Below are 20,760 nucleotides of genomic sequence, written 5' to 3' on the forward strand. Positions count from 1 at the left end.
AGCTTTACGTTAATGGGTGTCAGCATGTTTTTTTATTAAACGGTAGAACTAAAACATGCAAGAAATAGGCTACTGAAATGGAAAGAAAGTACCCAAACAGACCTACACAACATAGACACATGATATATAACAGAAGTAGATGGAAAATCATTGGGGATCAAATGGACTTTTAAATAAATAACACTCATATAATCAGGTATCCAAATGGAAAAGAATGAAATCTGATCCCTACCTCAAGCCACAAACAAAAATAAATTTGGATGGAATGTGAAAGCAATTTTATATGGTAGTATAAGACAATTACTTTATAACTGCAAGATAAATAAGGATTTTAAAAAATGAAACACAAAACTGAAACTAAATATAAACAAAATATTGATAAATTCTACTACATTGAAATAAAATGTATATCAAAAGAGATCATAATGAAAATAAAAAAACAAGTTATTGAGTGGGAGAAGATATTTATGACACGTATAACTGCAAAGAATTCAAATCTAACTATTCAAATAATTCCTACATTACTCAATAAAAAGATAACTCAAAATGGCATTTCACAAGAGGAAATACAAATAATCCATAAAAATAATTTTTAAAAATAGTGTTAAAAAGGAATATAAAAAATAGAAACTACAGTGATATGTCATTACATACCTATCAGATTGGTTGGAAAAAAAAAAACAGACTGAATCAAGAAGTGGTAGAGACTTGGAGTAATATGGTTTCACTCATACGTGGAACATAAGGAATAGTGCAGAGGACCATAGGGGAAGGCAGGGAAAACTGAATGGGAAGAAATCAGAGGAGGAGACAAACCATGAGAAACTCTGGACTCTGGGAAACAAACTGAGGATTATAGAAGGGGTGGGGTATGGGGTAACTGGGTGATGGGCATTAAAGAGGGCACGTGTCTTGATGAGCACTGGGTGTTATACCCAGCTAATGAATCTTTGAACATTATATCAAAAACTAATGATGTACTATATGTTGGCTAACCGAACATAATAACAAAAATAAAAAAATAATAATAAATAATTTTAAAAATAGGAACTGTTACAAACTGCTGGTGGAAGTATAATTTTGATACAACCATTTTCAAAAACAATTTGGCATCATCTAAATTGGTTGAACATAGACATATCCTATGACCCATCAAATCTGCTCTATTAGATAATATTTGAGGTAATCTCTTTTGTCTGCGCTTCAGGAAATATAAGAATGTTCATATAGGATTGAAATAGCTAAAGCTAGAAATAACCAAAATGTCCAAAAAGAGTAGAATGGAGAGATTAATTGTGCTATGTTTCTTTTGTGGAATCCTATACACCATTAAATAGGAATGAGTTGGAGTTACATGTAAAAATGTTTACAAGTGTATAAAATGGAAAACAAGATAGAAAAGATGTATATGGCATGGTTCCATTTATATAAGATTTATGCATAGACACAACTAAACTGTACTGACCAGAAATACATATATGACTGATAAAATGACAAACAATAGCAAGAAAAAATTATTAACATAAAAAATCAGGATAATGGTTACCTCTGAGAAGGTGAATAAAGAAAGACTGGGAACGGATGTGAAGGAGCTTCTGGAATATTAGAATGTTTTGAATTTTACTTGACTTATATAAGAGCCTGCTTTATAATTATTCTTTTTTTTAAATTCATTTTTAATTTTCAATTGTTTGCTTTATAATTATTCTTTAAATTGTGCCTACACATTTTATACTCTTTTCTGTGGTTACATCAAATGAACACATATTTCTGAGAAGAGGAAAAAAAACAAAGGCCAACAAACCTGTGAAAAGGTTCCTAACCTAATTTGTAATAATAAAAAAGAAAATTAAATGAGATGTAATTTTACACTCACAGATTTGCAAAGACTGAAAAGTATGGTGAGAATGTAGAAATGTGGCAGTGTAAATCCATATGAGCACTTTGGGAACAATTCAGTATCATCTTGTAAAGTTGATGGCTCTCATACCCATAACTCAACAATTCCACCATTAGGTACATTTTATAGAGAAACTCTACCTCATATGCATGAAACATACAAGAAAGTTAATAACACTATTATTTATAGTAGAAAAAATTGGAAATAGTTCATATAACTTACAATAGAAGCATGAATAATCTTATGTGGACTCCTATGTAATGATGAAAATTAATGAGTTATCATGTGCATTAGCATAGATGAATCACACACTTGATGTAAAAAGTATGTTGTAGAAAAATATATGCAGTATGATTTCTTTTTTTATTATTGCTCAAACACATGCAATGTGAAAATAAGTAATCATATATATATATTTATACATACTTACATACATACACATAACCTCTGGTAAATCATTAAAAGTAAGAAAGTGGTAAATAGAAAGCTTAATTTTAAAAAAACTCTAGAGTGCCTGGGTAGCTCAGTTGGTTAAGCATCTGCTTTCGGCTCAGGTCATGAGCTCAGGGTCCTGCAATGGAGCCCCACATCAGGCTCCCTGCTAAGCAGGGAACCTGCTTCTCCCTCTCCTGCTCCCCCTGCTTGTGCTCTCTCTCTCCCTCTCTGTCAAATAAATAAACAAAAAATCTTAAAAAAAAAAAACACCCTCTGGCTTATGAAAAAGAGGAAATTTGATTGGAGAGTTATGCAAATGAACTTTAAGTTTATTGGTAATGTTCTATATAAAGCCACGAGGTAGCTATCTGAGTGGCTATTTTATTATTCTACATATCTTTCATATGCATATAACACATATACATATATATACATATGTATACACACATGTATGCATGACTTATGTATGCACGACACAATCCTTAGTTTAAAAGAGTTATGGAAAAGATAAAAATAAAGAATGAGGTGACCCTTTTTATATTTAAATGGAAAATCATTTAAAAAATAAGTGGATATGTGTAGAGGATGCTATGATTAGTATGAACGAAAGGGCAAAATGAGACTAAACACATGTTTTGCTTATTTGTGTATGAATATCTTTAGGAAGTTACACAGGAAACTGACACTGGGTTGCTACCCAGAGGAGCTAGGTGTTTGGATGACACTTAAGTAAAAGGGATACTTTTCACTGAGTGCTCTTCTGTAAATTTAAACTCTTGTACCAAGCAAATACGTTACAGTTATTACAGTAACTACAATTTAAAAATGTTAAGTATATGGTAATATCCTACCCAAATTTTTTGGTTAAAATTGGGTCCTATGATATATCCAAATGTGTGGGAAAGAAGAATCTTGATTTGTATTCTACTAACAAAAAAACTAAAGCATTCTATTCCAGGCCTTCTTGCCTAGAGGGCACAACACAAGGAGTGGGTATATTCTTCTGTTGCCACAAAAAAGAGGACTAGGGGAGAGCATGCTGTGATTATTACTTTTACAAATTGCAAATGAGAAGCATGACATAGTAGAATGGGACAAAATTCAGTTAACATCAAGCCAGAAAATCATACCAAATGTCAACTTTTCACAGACATTCTCATTAACAACATTTATGCCAGTCACATACACTGGTTTCCACAGAGACCAACCAAAATTTCCAACAGTTACTGGCTTAAAAATCTGACTTTCTAACAAAAACCGGCTTATTATATCCATGCAAAGCCCAAGGCTGAGCAACACAGAATAGCAGCAGCAGAGAACAAACATCATGAGCCAAAGTAAATCCACTTATTTATGATGTGGCTTAACCAAATTTTTGGAGGGTCATATTTTATAGCACCACCCATGATTATGGAATTTTCCTTAATTAAGAACTGTGCTAAATTTAATAAAGATATCATTTAGTTCTCTAAAATTGACAAAGCCTTCATTTTAATAAAATGATTATTCTATAATTTAGCATTTAACCAGTAATTTAAAAAATGGTTTTAGGTAGGACAGAGCCAATTTACTATTACTTTGTTCTTCAAGTTTCTGTATTGCCATGAAGTTTGTCTCTTTAAACTTTCTGAGGTAATGCCTAAAAAAAGATACTAAAGTTACCAATTTTGATATATTATACAAGTTAACAAACATTTGTGTGTCTATTGCATGTAAAACGCTCTACCAAGAAGTGAAAAGACATAGATGGAAAAATAACATATAGACTGTGCTTTCCAACAGATTTGTTTGCTGACAAAGCTGCACTGTGGCGGGGTGATGAAACATAGGTAAGGAAGATAAATTATTTGCAGTGATGTGTGCAGCCTCTCGGGTTTATAGAAAAATCTGCTATTATTTGGAGCTATCGGACTCCTGCAAGGCTTAAAAAGCAGAAGGAACACTATACACGAGTCTTGGAAGATGAGAATGACTTTTATAAGAAGAAGAGAACAGGGAAGGGACTTCCCAAAAGACAGAAGAGCATGAATCTGATAAGATTGGTAGTACAAAAGTAATGACACATTTGGAAAACCAGGAGCTATGCCTCAGCTTAAACAGCAAGATCTCAGAGAAAGGAAATAAATTCAGATTAGAGGTCCCTGGAAGTTATGCTAAGTCATTTACATTGTGCTGTTGTTAATCTGTTCTGGGGAAGTATTAAATGTTTTAGAAAATGGTTACTTAAATTTGAAACACATTTTCTGTAATAGAAGAAATATTTGGCTAGAGCAGATTGGTGAACAGATTTTTTACAAAAATTGTGATAAGATACACTTAATATATAATTTACCATCTTAACCATTTTTAAGTGTGGCTTTGGTATAGTCACATTGTTGTGCTATCATCACCACTATCCATCTGTAGCACTCTTTCATCCTGCAAAATGGAACTCTGTACCCATGAAATAAAAACTCCTCATTCTTCTCTCCACAGATTTTTTTCCTAAATATAAAATAACAGGTATATAAGAGGGAAAAAAATCTCCTATGGATAGTGAGAAAGAGGATTTAATAAGCGGTTGTGATACACCATATTTACATGTTCCTTGTCATCATCTCTCTCTGTGTAGATAAATAGATGATAGACATTTACACACACATGTATGTGTCCATATGTGTATTTCTGTAGATCTCAGAAAGTAAAGAGGAAATATGAGTGAATTGATCAAATAGCGTATATACTTCATTAGGAAGAAACCTTAGAGGTTAGCCATCATGAGGCTTGACCAGTAATACTGATCACTGAACATCAAACACAATAGCTTTGGACACGAAACTATCATTTAGGCAGAACACAAAAGGGTTGTATTGGATGATACAGTAAGAGGGAATACAACCACTTTTGTGGGTCACCTGGCTGACATATTAACAGTGCCAGGACCTAACGGCAAAGGATCTAGTATTCATTTATGGTCCCACAGACAACCTCCTGGCCAGGAGCTCTTTCATGGTGCCACTGCCTCAGAGGGGGCTTCAAATGGCTGAGGAACTGATGGATATATCCAGTTATGGTGTTTTAACAAGCTTCTGTGGAAAAAAAGGAGCAGTCCAGGAAATTTCAAATGAGCCAAGTAATCTTTATTGAGCACACACAATGTATTCAGCCTGGTTCTAGATTTTACAGATTACAATTAAGTTTTTACAGTGATGTATCGTCAGGAAAGACAAAGTTTTACATCTTATAGGAACATGTAGTTCTACCTAACCACAATATTATGATATTTCCATATCTTATGGTATCGCCATGGGAAAACACAAATCTGTTTTCATGAATTTACTGCAAAATCAGCTGTCATATAGACCTTAATTTAAAGATAATTAGCTTTTTTGGTAATTGGAAACATGAGGAAGAATATTGTAAAATACCCTAAAGTAAACAAACCCAGTTGGCAAAGTAAATTAGTTTTGATTTACATGAGATTTTATATGCTTAGAGATCTTGGTTTGAAAGAAACTGAAATTTCGAATCCTAAAACAATTTTAGTTCATTTTATTTCTGATGTTTGCCTAATGTTAACTTTATTGCTTTTTATTGCTATCATCAACTTCCCAAAGTATTTAAAAAGATGCATTTTTATATCTCTTATAGTCATTAGACTTTTTAAAAGAAGGATTCAATTCTATTTGGTAGAAGATGGGTTGTGATCTACAAATTATGTTGCAATAACTTCATTTTGTGACAAATGTAATAATGAAAATAATTTTCACTGGATTGGAAAATCACAGTTTTTGCCCATAGTATTGGCCGTTACGTGTTCCTGAACCTGAGGATGACATTCCAGTGGGACCACATAATCCCTAGGCTGGGATTGACTTTACAAAGTCTTGAATCAATCAGTTAGGAGAATAAACTGAGGAAAGCCTAGTAGAGTGTGGGAAATTCTGTCAAAGTTTTGGATTTGTTGCTTTTAAATCACATGAGCAAGAGGAAAAGAACTTGGGGCTCTCTTCTTTGCTTATTCCTCAAAGATTTCCAAACCCAGGTTCTTATAACAATTATTTGTTATATTTTAGTTACATTTTGCTTATTGTGTTTATCAGAACCAGAGACAACTTTATACGAGTAGCCCTGACATTTTCAATTAAAGTGTGATGTCACTCCTTATTAAAAAATGTCCATGGCCAATCACTGATTGTAGGGCAATGTTTCTATACTTTGTTATTGTTTGGTAGTGTTCATATGAGGAGATTATGGTCCCCTTCAGAAAATGAATAAGACAGGACCTTCTTTCAGATAAGTCTCCATGTGTATATACATTCACAATCATATGCTATTTCAAAGGGTTCATATATCTCCTGAACTATATCGGTGTACCTCCTATTTAGAACCTAAAACTGGAAGCACCAAATATATACTCTTTAAGCTTAACTTTCTACAGCTAGAGCATCTCCTACCCTTCTCACAATCTCTTCTCCGACTATTTCATAAAATTGAGCTGCTGCTCAAGTCAACATGATTTCCTTACTATCCCCAAAACAGGTCATATTGAAATCTACTACTGCTATTCTCACCTAGATCCTGGATAACCATTGTGTTTTTCTCCTAGCCTCAGTACTAAAAAATCAAAGTTTAAAATAAGTAAGTCTCTTCAAGAAAAAAAAAATTCACACCAGCCCACAGGGAATTCTCACTTCTTTGAAATTTTAATTTGTGATACAGTGCATGGTATTGAATATACTACATAATCTCTTAAAGTAGTAACATTTTCCTGGGTGTGTGGTGATACCCCCAAGAAGATTGTGAACTTCCATAGCATGGGGTTACACTCCACACTTGGATTCTTTCAGTTAGGAACTACCTAGTGAAGAAAAATACTGTTGGGGAAATGCTGCTGATTTTATTAGGAAGTGGACTCTTGACGAGGACAAGCTGTGGCAATATTCTAGTCATGTGCCACCCTACCAATTGACTTGTTTTACCTTATGGTATTTAAATTTCATACCTAATGTCCTTACCCTCTTTTTTTCCTATAATGCTTGAATCTAAATTTGTGGAATTCTAACAGTATAGGACGTAATGGCATGTTAGCATTTTGTTTTAGCACATATTTTCATTTTATGCAAATTTTCTTGCATTATTTATCATTTGATAATATATCAAGTTTTTTGAAACCATCTAAATGTCCTTAGAAAAAGTCAGAAAAATACACAATAAATAAAGTATATTATTTGCTTCTTCCACTGTGTTATGGCAATGCTTGAAGAGGAAGACTGATTACCAAAGATCAGGTGAAGGAGGGAGGGAGGGAGAAAGTTAGGAAGAAAGGAAGGAAGGAAAGAAAGAAGACATCCATAGATTGGAATATTAGTTTCACTACCTTCAAAGGAGTAATTTTTCTTTATAGGTTATAATAATTTCAATTTAAATAGAAATTCCCAATCTTAAGCACTCTATATTCCTCATTCCTGTTTTATTTGCCTCCATGAGACTTATACTTGGCATATCTCTATTTACCCATTGTCTGTATCTTCCTACTGAAATATCAGCTCTGTGAAGGTAAAAATTTGTTTTGTTTCTTACAGAGACCCAAACCTATAATAGAGTCTGGCCCTAATTAGATACTCCATAGGTACTGAATAATTTCTAAAAATCACAACAATGTCATATATATATGGGGTAGAAATAGTCTCACTAAACTGAAAATCTATGCTTTTAGTTCTTTGTGTTCTAATACCAGTTTTGGATTTGGCCCAATTATAGTATCTTCCAACTAATTTTCTTCTTTTATTTCCCTCATGATGATTTTGAATTAGAAGAACTATAAGATGTAGTGCCAAGTCCTTTCTCAAGTTCTATTAATAGAGACTTTTAAAGTGTATATTAGTCAATTAGAATCCATGGGGAAAAGGGCTATTTCTGAAAAATTTTCATGTTGTCTTCTATAATCCTTCTGAAACAGCCTTTATATCTAGGTCAAGAATATCTTTTTTTCCCACTTTTTAAAGATTACAAAGTCTCATACATACAGATCTGCAAACTTAAATTGATAGGACAGATCTTAATAGCTTTATTAAGCTATTATTTATTCCATGACAATTTTGGGTAATTGTGCTTGATTTGAAAGATATGAGCAATGCCTCTAAGTGTAATGAGGGTCTCTTAGGTTATGAAGTCAAGCAAGGTAGACATGGATCAATTATTTGATGATTTTATGAAGGAGGACAGCTGCATTCTAAAGATAGGATAGGAACAATTTACATTTGCAATTCAGACTTACACCATTTACTTATATTATCTTTACATGTCTAGTTCATTTCCCCTGTAGCTTTATATAATAACAGTTTAATCCGGCTCTGTTTTGTACATGTTCTTCAAAACTTTCATCTTTCTGAGCTCATTTTTATAGCACAAAGTAAATGAGTTATTTTCAGGACAATCAAAGACATGAGTTAGGCCATATTTGCTCCCTAAAAATCCTGAATTTTGTCCATTTATATCAACATTCTTTCTCATTTACTATGTGGAAAGCTCTGGAGGGGGGAGATAGTCTGGAGGTGAACAAGCCTTTACAGAGTTCAGTCTAGTGGGAAAAATAGACACACACATATCACTACTCTATAGCTAAAGTCATGAGGCAGCAGGGAGTGCAGTGTGGAACACAGAAGAAAGAAGGACAAATACCAGCAGTTTATGAAGTAAGGGAGTGAGACAGAAAAAGAACTTATAGGGTTACAACGAAGCTTTAGAGCATGAGATTTCATGCTGTCTTAGATAGAAAATATGGCTAGAAATGCATGTTGTAGCTAGAATGTGAAGGGTCTTACTTGCCAGGTTAAGTTATGTGCAATTTTCCTTTTGGGTAAAGAGAGTATTGTGGTCCTCTAGTAACTAAATACCAAGAAAACAGCCTGATAGTAGCTGCTGAGACTATGTGCTTATTTGAGAATATTTAGTGTTGTGCAATGATTTGAAATATCCGAGGGAAAAGAATTATATATTTTAAACATTTTTTGTATAAAAATTGATGAAAGGAAGCAAATGACATATAAAATTCACTTAATCATTTAATAAATTCATTTTACACAAGAGAATACAATGTAAATTGGGTTTCCCTCCTACTCAAACTCTAGTCCTTCTCTTCAGAGATAATTACTAGCAGATTGTTATGATTTCTTTCCTATATGTGTGTGTGTGTGTGTGTGTATATATATATACACACACACACACACATAAAATCATATGCAACTTCTAGAATTGTATCATGAGGCCCTCCTTGGCCCCCCAAACAAGCAAAATTGGCTACACTGTAAAAAAATTACAGCCTCTAAAAAAGCCTCCCAGGGCATACAGCAAATAAAGAAACATTTATTCAAGAAAATTTACTAAAATTAGATTAAAACAGAGAGAGTCTGTGGCATTTGAGGCACTATCCTTTCCCTCCCTTTTCCCCATCTCAACTCAGCATAAGAGAAGTTGCCTGCCTAGTAGGTGTGTTCAAGAACAGGGAACACCCTCACCTCAGCTCCCAATCAAGGGCTACTGCGATTGAGAGCTGTGGGAAGGGGAAGGCCACCAGTATTTCTTATCTTCTCCAACTCAAAATGAGAGAGGCTAAAGTTATGGTGAGTGTGGCCAAGAGGTAAGGCGCTCCTTTTTTCCACCTAGTCCCTACCAGTAGGAAGAAGCTGTTCCCCAGGTACAGTTGGCTGAGAATACTGGAAAGTCAACTACCCTCACCCAAGCTCACTTGTAGTACAGAGCTTCCAAGCTGGAAGAGGCTAGCCAGGAAGACCAGAGGCTACTTTCTTGCCTGAAGCACAGAATAGTGGCTCAGAGTTTTAGTTTTAGGGAGACGTCCATAAGAAAAGAGAGCTCCAACACTCTCCCCCAAAGGATCTGACTTTATTTGAAAAAAATTTTTTAATTTTTATAATAACATCTGAAAATCAATTAAGATGTCCTATAAATAGAATAAAAGACACCATATGACTATCACAATAGATGTAGAAAAAACATTCAGCAAAACTCAACACCCATTCATGATAGAAACACCTAACTAGAAATAGAAGGGAATTTTCAATCTAATAAAGGATGTCTATGAAAACCCACAGCTAACATCATATCTAATGGTAAAAGACTAAATACTTTTCCCCTAAGATCAGGCACAAGACAAGATTGTCTGCTTTCTCAATATTGTAGTGAAGATTTAGTATATTTGGAGTAAGATTTTGCTAAATACTGCTGACATAGTCTCCAAAAATGTCCTATTTTTTGCCATGAAAGTATTAGAATGCCTCTTTCTTTGTCCATCATAAAACATCTTGAGCTCCGCAATCTGTGAGCTTTAATTTCAACTGCTTTAATTATAATTGAGGTTCAATATTTGTCATATGCTGTCTATTTTCAATAGCATTTCTGCAAACTGCCTGTTATATTTTGACCCATTTTTATTTGTTGTTGGTTTCTTGTATTGATTTATGAAAACCTTTTATATATTAAGAATTCTGTCTCTATATTTTATATATAAATGTTTTGCAAACATTTTTTTAGTTTGTCATTTGACTTTAAGATCATATTTTTACTGTCTTATAAATTATTTAATTAAATACATCTGTTTTTTGTGTTTTGTATCTTTTTTAGGAAAAGCTTCCAATTTCCAAAATTTAAAAAATAAATAAAAAATAAATTCCCCACTTATTTGTTATAATATTTAAATTTTGGTCCATCCAAAATTATGATATAAAGATGGAGATTGGCATCCAACTTGTATACTCCCCAAATAGTTGAGCAGTTGCTCCCTCATCATTAAAAAAAAAAAAATTGATCTTTTTATCATGTTAAAAAGCCATTTTATCATTAAGTTGATTACTATGTGGTTTTTTAAAAAAATGTATATTTGGGTTATTTACCATATTGTTTCTTTTGTTCTATGCTGGGAGAGGCAGTCCAGCATGGGTCTTGATCATGCCTGCACAGTCCTTCAGTATGTTGTAAGGCTTACATATTTCCTAATATGAGTAGTGTCTGTAGGTAGTTACACAGGTAACTAAGTAGGTCAACACTACTCTGTTCATTTTGTGTGGGGGGGTGGGGACGGGGGGGGGGGAGCGGGGGCAGGGGCAGAGGGAGGCTGGCTTGTTCATTGCTTGCTACAACGTTTACTGCTTGCTCAAAAAATACTGGGCCCTTTGCCCTGGATTCCTCTCCTTGAACAAAACCCTCTGTGTATGCATGTATCCTCTGGGCACATTGCATAATCTTGGTGGAATTTTGCAGCAAGGGTGAACACTGCAAATATGCTGATGTTCATGCTGCTTGTTCTAATATGAGTAATGAAGTCTTTTTCTCTGACCCAGGAGTTTCATGTCTTCTGCCATTTTCTCTGACCCAGGAGTTTCATGTCTTCTGCCAGCATCCATGAAATAATAACAGATTATTTTATTAGCTTGTATTTTGGTAAAATCTCAAACTCTTCAAAGTTTTTGACAATCTGAATATTTATTCATATTAAACTGTCTTCATTATCCTAATTTTAAATCTACATTTTAATAAGTGATAAGATTATGCTCTCTTCAATATTTGCTCTTCACTAAATTTCCTGATCACTTTATGTCCTTGTTTTACCTGAAAATAAAACCTGGTAGTAATTTTATTGTGCTCACACTAAATAAAAATATACTGATTTAGGGAGAATGAAAACCTTAAATACTGTTACCTGCCTAAAACCTACTATGCTACTATTTTTCATGTATTTCTGCATGATGCTCAATGGCATTTTTTAATACATAGGCCCCTGCATATTTTGTTAATTATATTTTTATGGTTTATCTTTTTTATTCTTAAAAATTGAATTTTAAGATTTTTTTTTGTACTGGTTAAGGTGACTAGGTTATGTTGTGAAAACAGAAATGGCAAAATTTCAGTAGCTTAAAGTAGCTAAAATAGAATGTATGCTACACTTTTAGCACAGGTATTGGGAGCACGGAGCTCTGGGTAGAACATGGGTCTCCAGCTGAGATATTTATTTTCTTATTACTTACCAGCTGTCTATCAAGTTAAAGCTAAGTACTTTAAATTTTTGATTCAGGAGCATCCACTTTCAGTAGCACTTTCTGTGTTAGATAACACTGGTTCCTACATGAGTGGAACTTCCAAAAGTTAGGGATTTAACACATAACAATTTTATTTCTTATACGTAATAATTCAGTTAACATGCTTTAATTAGCCAGAAATTCTCCAAATGGTAATATAGGGACAAAGACTCATTCTATTATGTGGCCCCACCATTTTCAACACAGGCTTCCTAGGTTGCTCTGAAAGCTGTCTCCCTTCTATTTTGGGGAGGAGGAGAGAATGGAAGACTATATGTGGGAGAATTTTAGGGCCCTGGAAGTGATACACATCCTTCATTTTCACTTATATTTTAGATTTTAGTCTCAGCCACCCCTAATTGCAAGAAAGGATATGAAAATAGTCTAATGTGGGCCCAGAAAAGAACAAAAATGTATGAAAAGCTGTACAAGAACAAAACATTTGTTAAAATTGTCATTTGTACCATCTTGGAGATTGACCGTGTGTCAAATGAGGTAGTAGCTATAGGAAAAGTAGTTGGAAAGAACCATAGTAGCCTCTAGTCTGCTGTTACAAGAAAGATATGAGCTTAGGCAACAACTGCCAGGTATTTCAATAAAGTTTGGAAGAAATGGAACAGATTCCAGAAATCAATGGCCTTATACGATTGAAAAATGCAGCTGATTCTGAATTTCAATAGTAAGAGATAATTTAAAAAGGCTTTGAGTCTATTAGTCTGTTCAAGCTGTCATAACACATACCATAGACTAGGTGGCTTAAACAATAGGAATTTATTTTCTCACAGTTCTGGAAGCTGGGAAGTCCAATATTAAGGTTGCTATCAAGGCTGATTTTTAGTGAGACCTCCCCTGCTATGTCTTCACAGAGACATTCCTCTGTGTGTGTGATGAGAAAGATAGAGATTTCTGGTGTCTCTTCCTCTTCTTATAAGAACTCCAGTCCTACCAATTAGAGCCCCATTCTTATGACCTCATTGAATCTTAATTATCTCTCTAAGGGCCTTAACTCCAAATACAGTCACATTGGGAACTAGGGCTTTAAACATATGAATTCTGAGGGACACAATTCAGTCCATAACAGAGTAACAAAAGTCCAGACCAATTTTTAAAAAAAACAACATGACTCAGACTTGTTTATGTTTCAAATGGCCCAAGACAATCAAATCTTGCTAGCCTGCAATCTACTTTGTCTCTTTGACATGATTTTTCAAATCTGTTACAGACATTGCTGTATAGTTGCTTTTCTACCTGAGTCCCCAGTTCTGAGAAAAACCTCACTTTTGATCTACATATTGGTTATATTCAATTGTTTGGAAATTATTTCTCCTGTTTCATGTTTAATCCATCATAAAGCAAAGAGTGCAGATTTCACAGGTTTAATGTCTATAAAATCGGTTAATATTGCTGCCTAACACTGGTTGAGTTATTCTTGGTTTGCTGACTAAACACCTTTTTCATTATCCAAAGTTTAGGTCTGGATCCTGAATAATAGTAAATTCACCAAGACAAGTGTGATCTTGAAGGTCCTTATTAAGGTACTTATTCCCTCTTTCCCAAGTTATACTTTTTTTTATTTTACTATGTATAATTAAAATAAGTTATTGACTCCTATCCAATTTAAATTAGTTGAAAATTCCAAAGCTAGGAAGACTTTATCTCAGGCTACTGTAATAATTCTCAGATATATTATCACACCCACCCTGTAATATAATCTTATAATCTTTATAATATAATGGAATATGGGAAGTTTTCAGAGTATTGGCCCTGATTTTCCAAAAGAATATTCTGGAGCTGATCTTAGATGATCATAATATATAAGTCTTACAAAATTCTACACAGTATTTTAGAAATTATTGTCTTCTGTAGTCCCAAAACACTTATTAAAACAAAATATATCTGATGTAGCAGACATAGTAAATTAAGAAGTGTTAAAATGGGATATAACAAGAACAGAATCTCCACGAAGTCAACACAATGGATAGTTAATCAATCAGGGATAGCAGATAATAAAATAAAATAATTAGTAGTAAGCAATCACCTTTTAAGGATAGATATCTCCTTTTAAGATTTCAAGGAATTGGTCCATGAATTGTCCACCTTAATCCCAAAAGGAGCAGTATGAAAGAAGTTGAGATTCAAGAAATCTGCTGGTGGAATATTGAATGAGAATAACTATTATCATTATAAATTATAAGCCTATTAAATGCCAAGCCAGAATGGCCTAAGAAAACTTAGGTTATATCAAAAGTTTCTTAAAAGGTCAAATATAAGATAAAATTAAAGAGACAAAGGAAGAAAAAAAGCCCTAGGTTTATGTGTATAAGAAAACTGCATAAAAGCAAACCAGGGAGGCATGGATTTAACACTCTAGAGAAGAGGAGGAACAAGAGAAGGCCATTTAATTCCCCAAAAGCCATTGGAACTGAAGTTAGTATTCACAAAATTATAGAACCTGAGTCTAGAGTTGTAATTATCACACACTGCTTGGGCAAGAGCCCTGATGGAAAGGCTATGTGAGATCCTGAGTGATGTGATTTCAAAAGACACCAAGACTGCTGTATTATAGAGAAGCAGAGTAAACCAACTGATGAAAACTTGCAGATTATTTTACAGGAGAAACAGAAAATAGACCAACATTTCATCTTGAAATGAGATAGTTTTGAATGAACTTTGAACTTCAAATATTTAAAGGATTAATATGTGGGCGCTGGATTAGAATTCTCTATCTATGCATTATGTTTGTCTAGCAGTCCAACTGATTTCTGGAAACTTTTCCAAGTCTAGCATTTTATAATTCTAAAAGTTACAGATTACAATTTGGAAATAAGATTTGACTCAATGTAAAAACTTTCTTAATAGAATCATAATGTAGATGGTTTAGGAATACAGACTTTTGAGATAGATTATCAGCTTCAAATCCCATCTCCACCAGTTACTGTGTGACATTTACCAAGTTACCCTTTCTGTGCCTCAGTCTGACTATCTGTAAATCACAGATGACAGTCACACTTAAATCATAAGTCTATGCTGAGGAGTTAAAATATGACTTAAAACACTGCCAGACATATAGTAAATGCTGCATAAATGTTAGCCATTATTACTATTAAAGTTGTTAGGAAACAGAACAGCATATCTTATGAATAATCACACTCGTTGGGGCTGTGTTAGTCGATCTTGCTCAGAGGGTAGGAGTCTATGATTCCATTATTCCTTTCTCTATTCATCATGGAGAACAACCTAACAGGAAAGATAGGCATAAGGAAATAATCATACCTAAGATAGTTCTGTGTCTTCTTGCCTTTATCCTATCACAGGGCCAAGAGAGAATGGTGAAGGTGATAATTTTCAACAACTGACTGAGAACAACTGACTTTTATAAATAAATATAAATTTAAGATAAAGCATAAATACTGCCATCCAGAACACTCTGCACAACAAAGAGTATTTAAATATAAGACACTGGATTCATATCATTTCCATTTTGCAGGGGGAAGGGTGAGAGGAATGCAGAGTGACTTCTAGTCCAAGAAGCAGAAGCAGCATCTGGAGTAGAGCATAGGCTGTGCATCTTCCAGCCTTTGATTTCTACCAACTTGCAATGCAACTATGGAACTAAATCACTTTCTCATACACACGAAATCACTAGACTTAAAATTAGTGAAATATCACCAGATGAATTAAAATTTATTTACTTTCCAAACAAATCATTCAAAATGTAAAAGCAAGGCTAATGTTTCCTTCTCTCTCTAGGTTTTGCCTATACCTCTCCTACAGCAACTATCACAATCTCCTAATTAATCTCTTGCCTCGAAAACAATGGTGTCTTATCATTTCCATATTGCCAGACTTTTTTCACAGAAAATGAAATCAAATATCTTTAAAATAAATGTGTGAAGTTACTTGTAAAAGCTGAAAATACTGAATACTGTTAAATGAACAAATGTTTTTATTAATACCTTTTGTGTGCCCTCATTAAAGTTTGGGATTAAGATGTTTATACAAAAAGTTGAACAATTAAGACTCTGAGCTTATTGAAAATATGATTTCTTATTCATATCTGTACTCCCAGGTTCTCTTACACTTCCAAGCACATGTATAATAATAGGTGCACAAAAATGTTATAAAATGCACAATCTGATTGATTACTGAAAACTGTCTGATACAACTACCTCTAATAACAACAGTAATTAAGAAAATAATTGTCAACATTCCCTAAGGTCTTTTTATAGTTCCCTGTAGTAAATACTTAAAATGTACTATTTTATTTAATCCTCACAGCAAATCCATGAAATGCATATCATTACATAATATGTGTGTCCCTTATAAGGACATTTGTTATTGGATTTAGGGCTCATCCAGATAATCCACCCAAGATCCGTAAGTTATTTACATCCACACAGATTCTTTTTTCTACCAAATAAGGCCATTTTGCAGCTTTTGGGGGTTAGGAAGTAGACATATCTTTTTGGGGGTCATTGTTCAACTCACAACACTTTTATAATAAATATCAAAAACTGAGTAGGTTAAGACACAAATTCATGGTCTTACAGGTCTTATGTCAGAAGTCTGACACTAGTCTCATTGGGTTAAAATCAAGATGTTGGCAGAAATATGTTCCTTTCTGCAGATTCTATGAGTGAATCTGCCTCCTTGCTATTTCCAGCTTCTAGAAGCTGCCCACATCTCTTGGCTTACGGTCTTCAACCTCTAACTAAAGTCAGCATCATTGCATTTCTCTGACCCTTCTTCTGTCATCACATCTGTCCCTAAGAGCTAGGGAAGGTTTTTTTACTTTTAAGGATTCGTAATCAGATTTGGTACACGTGGGTAACCCAGGATAGTCTTCTCATCTCAAGGACCTTAACCACATCTACAAAGTTCTTTTTACCGTATAAGGTAAATTAGTCAGAGGTTTCAGGGCTAGGACATGGATATCTTTAAGGGACCATTATTCTGCCTCCTATGCAATGCCTAAGACCTGGTATTGCTTCAGAACCATGTTTGAAGACATATTTGAAGATTAGTGGTGCTACTGCACTCACAGGAGCTGAAGATAATGTCCTTATCAATAGAAGTCAACAGACAAGCCTGGGACAACCAGAAATGTGCTCGATCAGGGCTGTAGTCCCTGCTCTGCTGGTAAGCTCTGCTCACTGCTGTTTCCAATATAAGTTCCAGACCAGGCGACAATGGTCCCTTAATGTGCTATGATGTTAGACAATTTTACACAGGATCGTCATCGCCCTCAACAAATTTACTCTGCACCACCAGTATTACAGTGCTATAAAAACATTAATATAAATATTTACATAAGGGGCAATATGGCCACCAGGATGGGTGAATTGAGACAGGCTTCGGGTGTCCCCTGACTCACAGACCCTAAACCACCTATTACCCTTCATATTGGTTTGTCGACAGGGCAACATAACAGGTCATATTTTTTTTTTGTAGAAGTGACATTGCCTGGTGAGGGTCTTTGGTGAAGTTCATCCTAGTCTAACTGAACAGCTTTTAAAAGCTGGACTTATTGTAGATCATATGAAGCCGATTTCCTTTCAAAAGTTTATTTTAATAATTTAGCCAAAATTGGTTTCTGTTGCATGAGACTTAGAAAGCTGACTAATACAGAAACATTTTTAGTCTGTTCAACATGTTACATTTTATCATAGAGAAGGCTTAGTCTTTCAGTGTGATGTTAATTCCCTCAGACACTTCCATTTTGCCTCCATATGTTGAAATATTTTAATTATAATATTGCTGGTTTCCATCAAGCGCATGACCTAATATGTCATTTCTCTTTGATGTCTAGTTATTATCTGGCCTAACTGGACCAAAAAAAGAAAATTAAAAAAGATAGATTTAGTCTAAAGAATGCCAAATATAAAATAGATTGTCTATAGTAGGTCATAAGAGAGACATTATGGTCTATTACAATGACCTTCTGCAATTTGATTAACCTCTCTGTGCATCATTTTCTAAATTTTTTATTGTGACAAATAAGGGACATGAAATCAAATACTGTATGTAAAAACATGCCATTACACCTCTCATTTAGCAGGTGACTGGTAAATATGATTATTGGTATGACACAGATTTTGATAAAATGATTTTATATGATTGTTTATAACTTTCAACAGTAAATTTGAAGAATATTTTGAGAGAGATCAAATCTTATGCAAAAACTAACCATCTGGTTCAGAATGTTTACTGTACGTAGTTGGGATACTATGAAGGACAAGCTTTGGTAAAGCCACAGTTTTCGAAGATCCAAGTCAGAATGGATCCTTACTCGTTGAGTATATAAAAACAACTCTTTCACTCTTTAAAACATTTCTGTTTTGGAAAAAAAAGGAACTATGAGTTAAAGGGTTGCCTAGTAGAACCAAAAACTCAGTGCTTAATTTATTACACCATTGCTTTTCTTAATCTTTTTATAAAGAGTACCTCTTGCATTGACCTGGAAAGGTAGAGCCAAGCCCATGATGCAGTTCTTAAACATTTATAATTATTAATTCCAGATTTAGGCTTTGAGGTCTTTATCACTCTGAGTCCAAATAGCAAAACAGAAACATCTCTAAGAACTTAGAAGAGATTTTGTTAGACAAATGATGAGATGTCTAAGAAGTCAAATTGAGTATATAAAGGCAACCCGGAAGTTAGCAACAGCAGGAAACTATTATCACCTAGGTTGCACAAAGGGAGGAGGCATTTTGATATTCTCGGGGCTGAAGTCACTGGAGGAAGCTAGAAAATATATCAGCCCTGCCTGGTGTGAACTATTGCCATAGAGACACATATTGGCTGGAAACACCACCCAAGGCAAAGAAAGAGAAAATAGAAAGAGAGAGGAAGAGAAAGAGAAACACCATTTAAGGCAGAGAAAGTGAAAAGGAAAGAGAGACAAAGAGAAGAGAAAGAGAAACTAACATCACTCAAGGCAGAGAAAGAGAAAGAGAAAAAGAGAGAAAGAGAAAAAGAAACACCACTCAAGATAGAGAAAGAGAAAAGAGAAAGAGAAAAGAAGAGAAAGAGAAAAAGAAAGAGAAAGAAACGCCACCCAAGCAGAGACAGAGAAAATTACCTTTACCTCCTTCCACCCTTCAATCTCCTGAAAGAGCCTTGTACCGGTTGAACCCAATCAAAAGTCAGCTGAGTAAATGCAGTCTGCAGGGATTGGACACTTCAAAAAAGAGCAGGTGAAAGCAGAAAAAAAGAAAAAAAGAGAGAGGAGGGGAGGGGAGGGGAGGGGAGACAAGAGGAGAGGAGAGGAGAGGAGAGGAGAGGAGAGGAGAGAGAAAGGGAGGGAAGGGGAGGAGATGGGAGGGGAGAGAAGAAAAGAAGAAAAGAAAAAGAAAAGGATCTGAATGTTAATAGGCCCAGAACTGGTCTCAGCCCAGGGGGCTTTTTCAGTTCTCAGAATGGACCTTGTTGTTACAAAACGTTCAATACAGTGGAGAAGGAAGTAAAGATATCACAGGTATTCCTGAAAGTTCAATAAGCATACCTTTCTCTGTCTAACCCTTTTTACTGATTTCATAATGAAATCCTATTGATTTTACTTTATTCTCCGTTGTTGCCTTTCTAAACATGTATTATTGCTTTAGCTTCCTAAATAATCTCCCCATATTTTATACTGTGAAAAACTTGATGGAGTTCATCAGACAAAAATTCTTTTCAAATTACAAATCATATTATGTCACTATTCACACACCATTTAATTCCTTAATGCCTTTCTGTAACTCCTGGAATAAAGATATGTATCTATAACTTGACTTATAAGGCCTTATGTGGCCTGTCCTCTCTGTCTCCCCAGGTTCACTTTTGGCTGCTCTCCTTCTCACATTCTAGAATTTTTATAGTTAAACAAAATGTACCATTCTATGTTACTCTTCAAGAACCAATTAATTGTAGCTTAACTGATATCTGACTAGTCTTCTTGATGTTGCCCTTCACACTGTTCCTTTAAATAATCACACAGGCACCAAAAAAAGAACAAGAGAAAAGAAAAGAAAAAGAAAGTATCAACTCTGAAAAAAAAGAATTTTGGAGGCAATCTTATTCACTGAAAGATCCATAATGCTGGGTTGAGAAATCATGGTTCTTGATCAATAAAACTTTTGTTCATTGCATTAGCAAAACCACCTCACCTTTCCAAGACACAGCTATCAGAAAACCAATGGGTATAAAAGATAGTGAGGGGAGATAGACAGTGGCAATAAGAAGCTTCCTAGTAGGCATACATACTGGCAGTTGTGGTTTTATACTTACTAAGTTTTACTTAAAGTGTTGAAAACTGAAAATTAAGAGATCAAATTTATGTCAGTTTACTTGCAATTTATGTACACTCAGTAC

The 20,760-nt window shown here is 34.4% G+C and overlaps 1 long non-coding RNA gene across 1 annotated transcript in view; it reads left to right on the forward strand.

Annotated features, from left to right (window-relative positions):
- LOC113253695 (uncharacterized) overlaps window positions 1–20,760 on the forward strand; it is a 48,508-nt gene that overhangs the window by 4,175 nt on the left and 23,573 nt on the right. The window contains exon 2 of the long non-coding RNA XR_003315521.4: window positions 4,118–4,164. This is a non-coding gene — a long non-coding RNA (uncharacterized LOC113253695). The remainder of the gene's footprint in view (window positions 1–4,117; window positions 4,165–20,760) is intronic.

This window comes from Ursus arctos, unplaced genomic scaffold (assembly GCF_023065955.2).
Source record: "Ursus arctos isolate Adak ecotype North America unplaced genomic scaffold, UrsArc2.0 scaffold_20, whole genome shotgun sequence".
Classification (NCBI taxonomy): Eukaryota; Metazoa; Chordata; class Mammalia; order Carnivora; family Ursidae; genus Ursus; species Ursus arctos.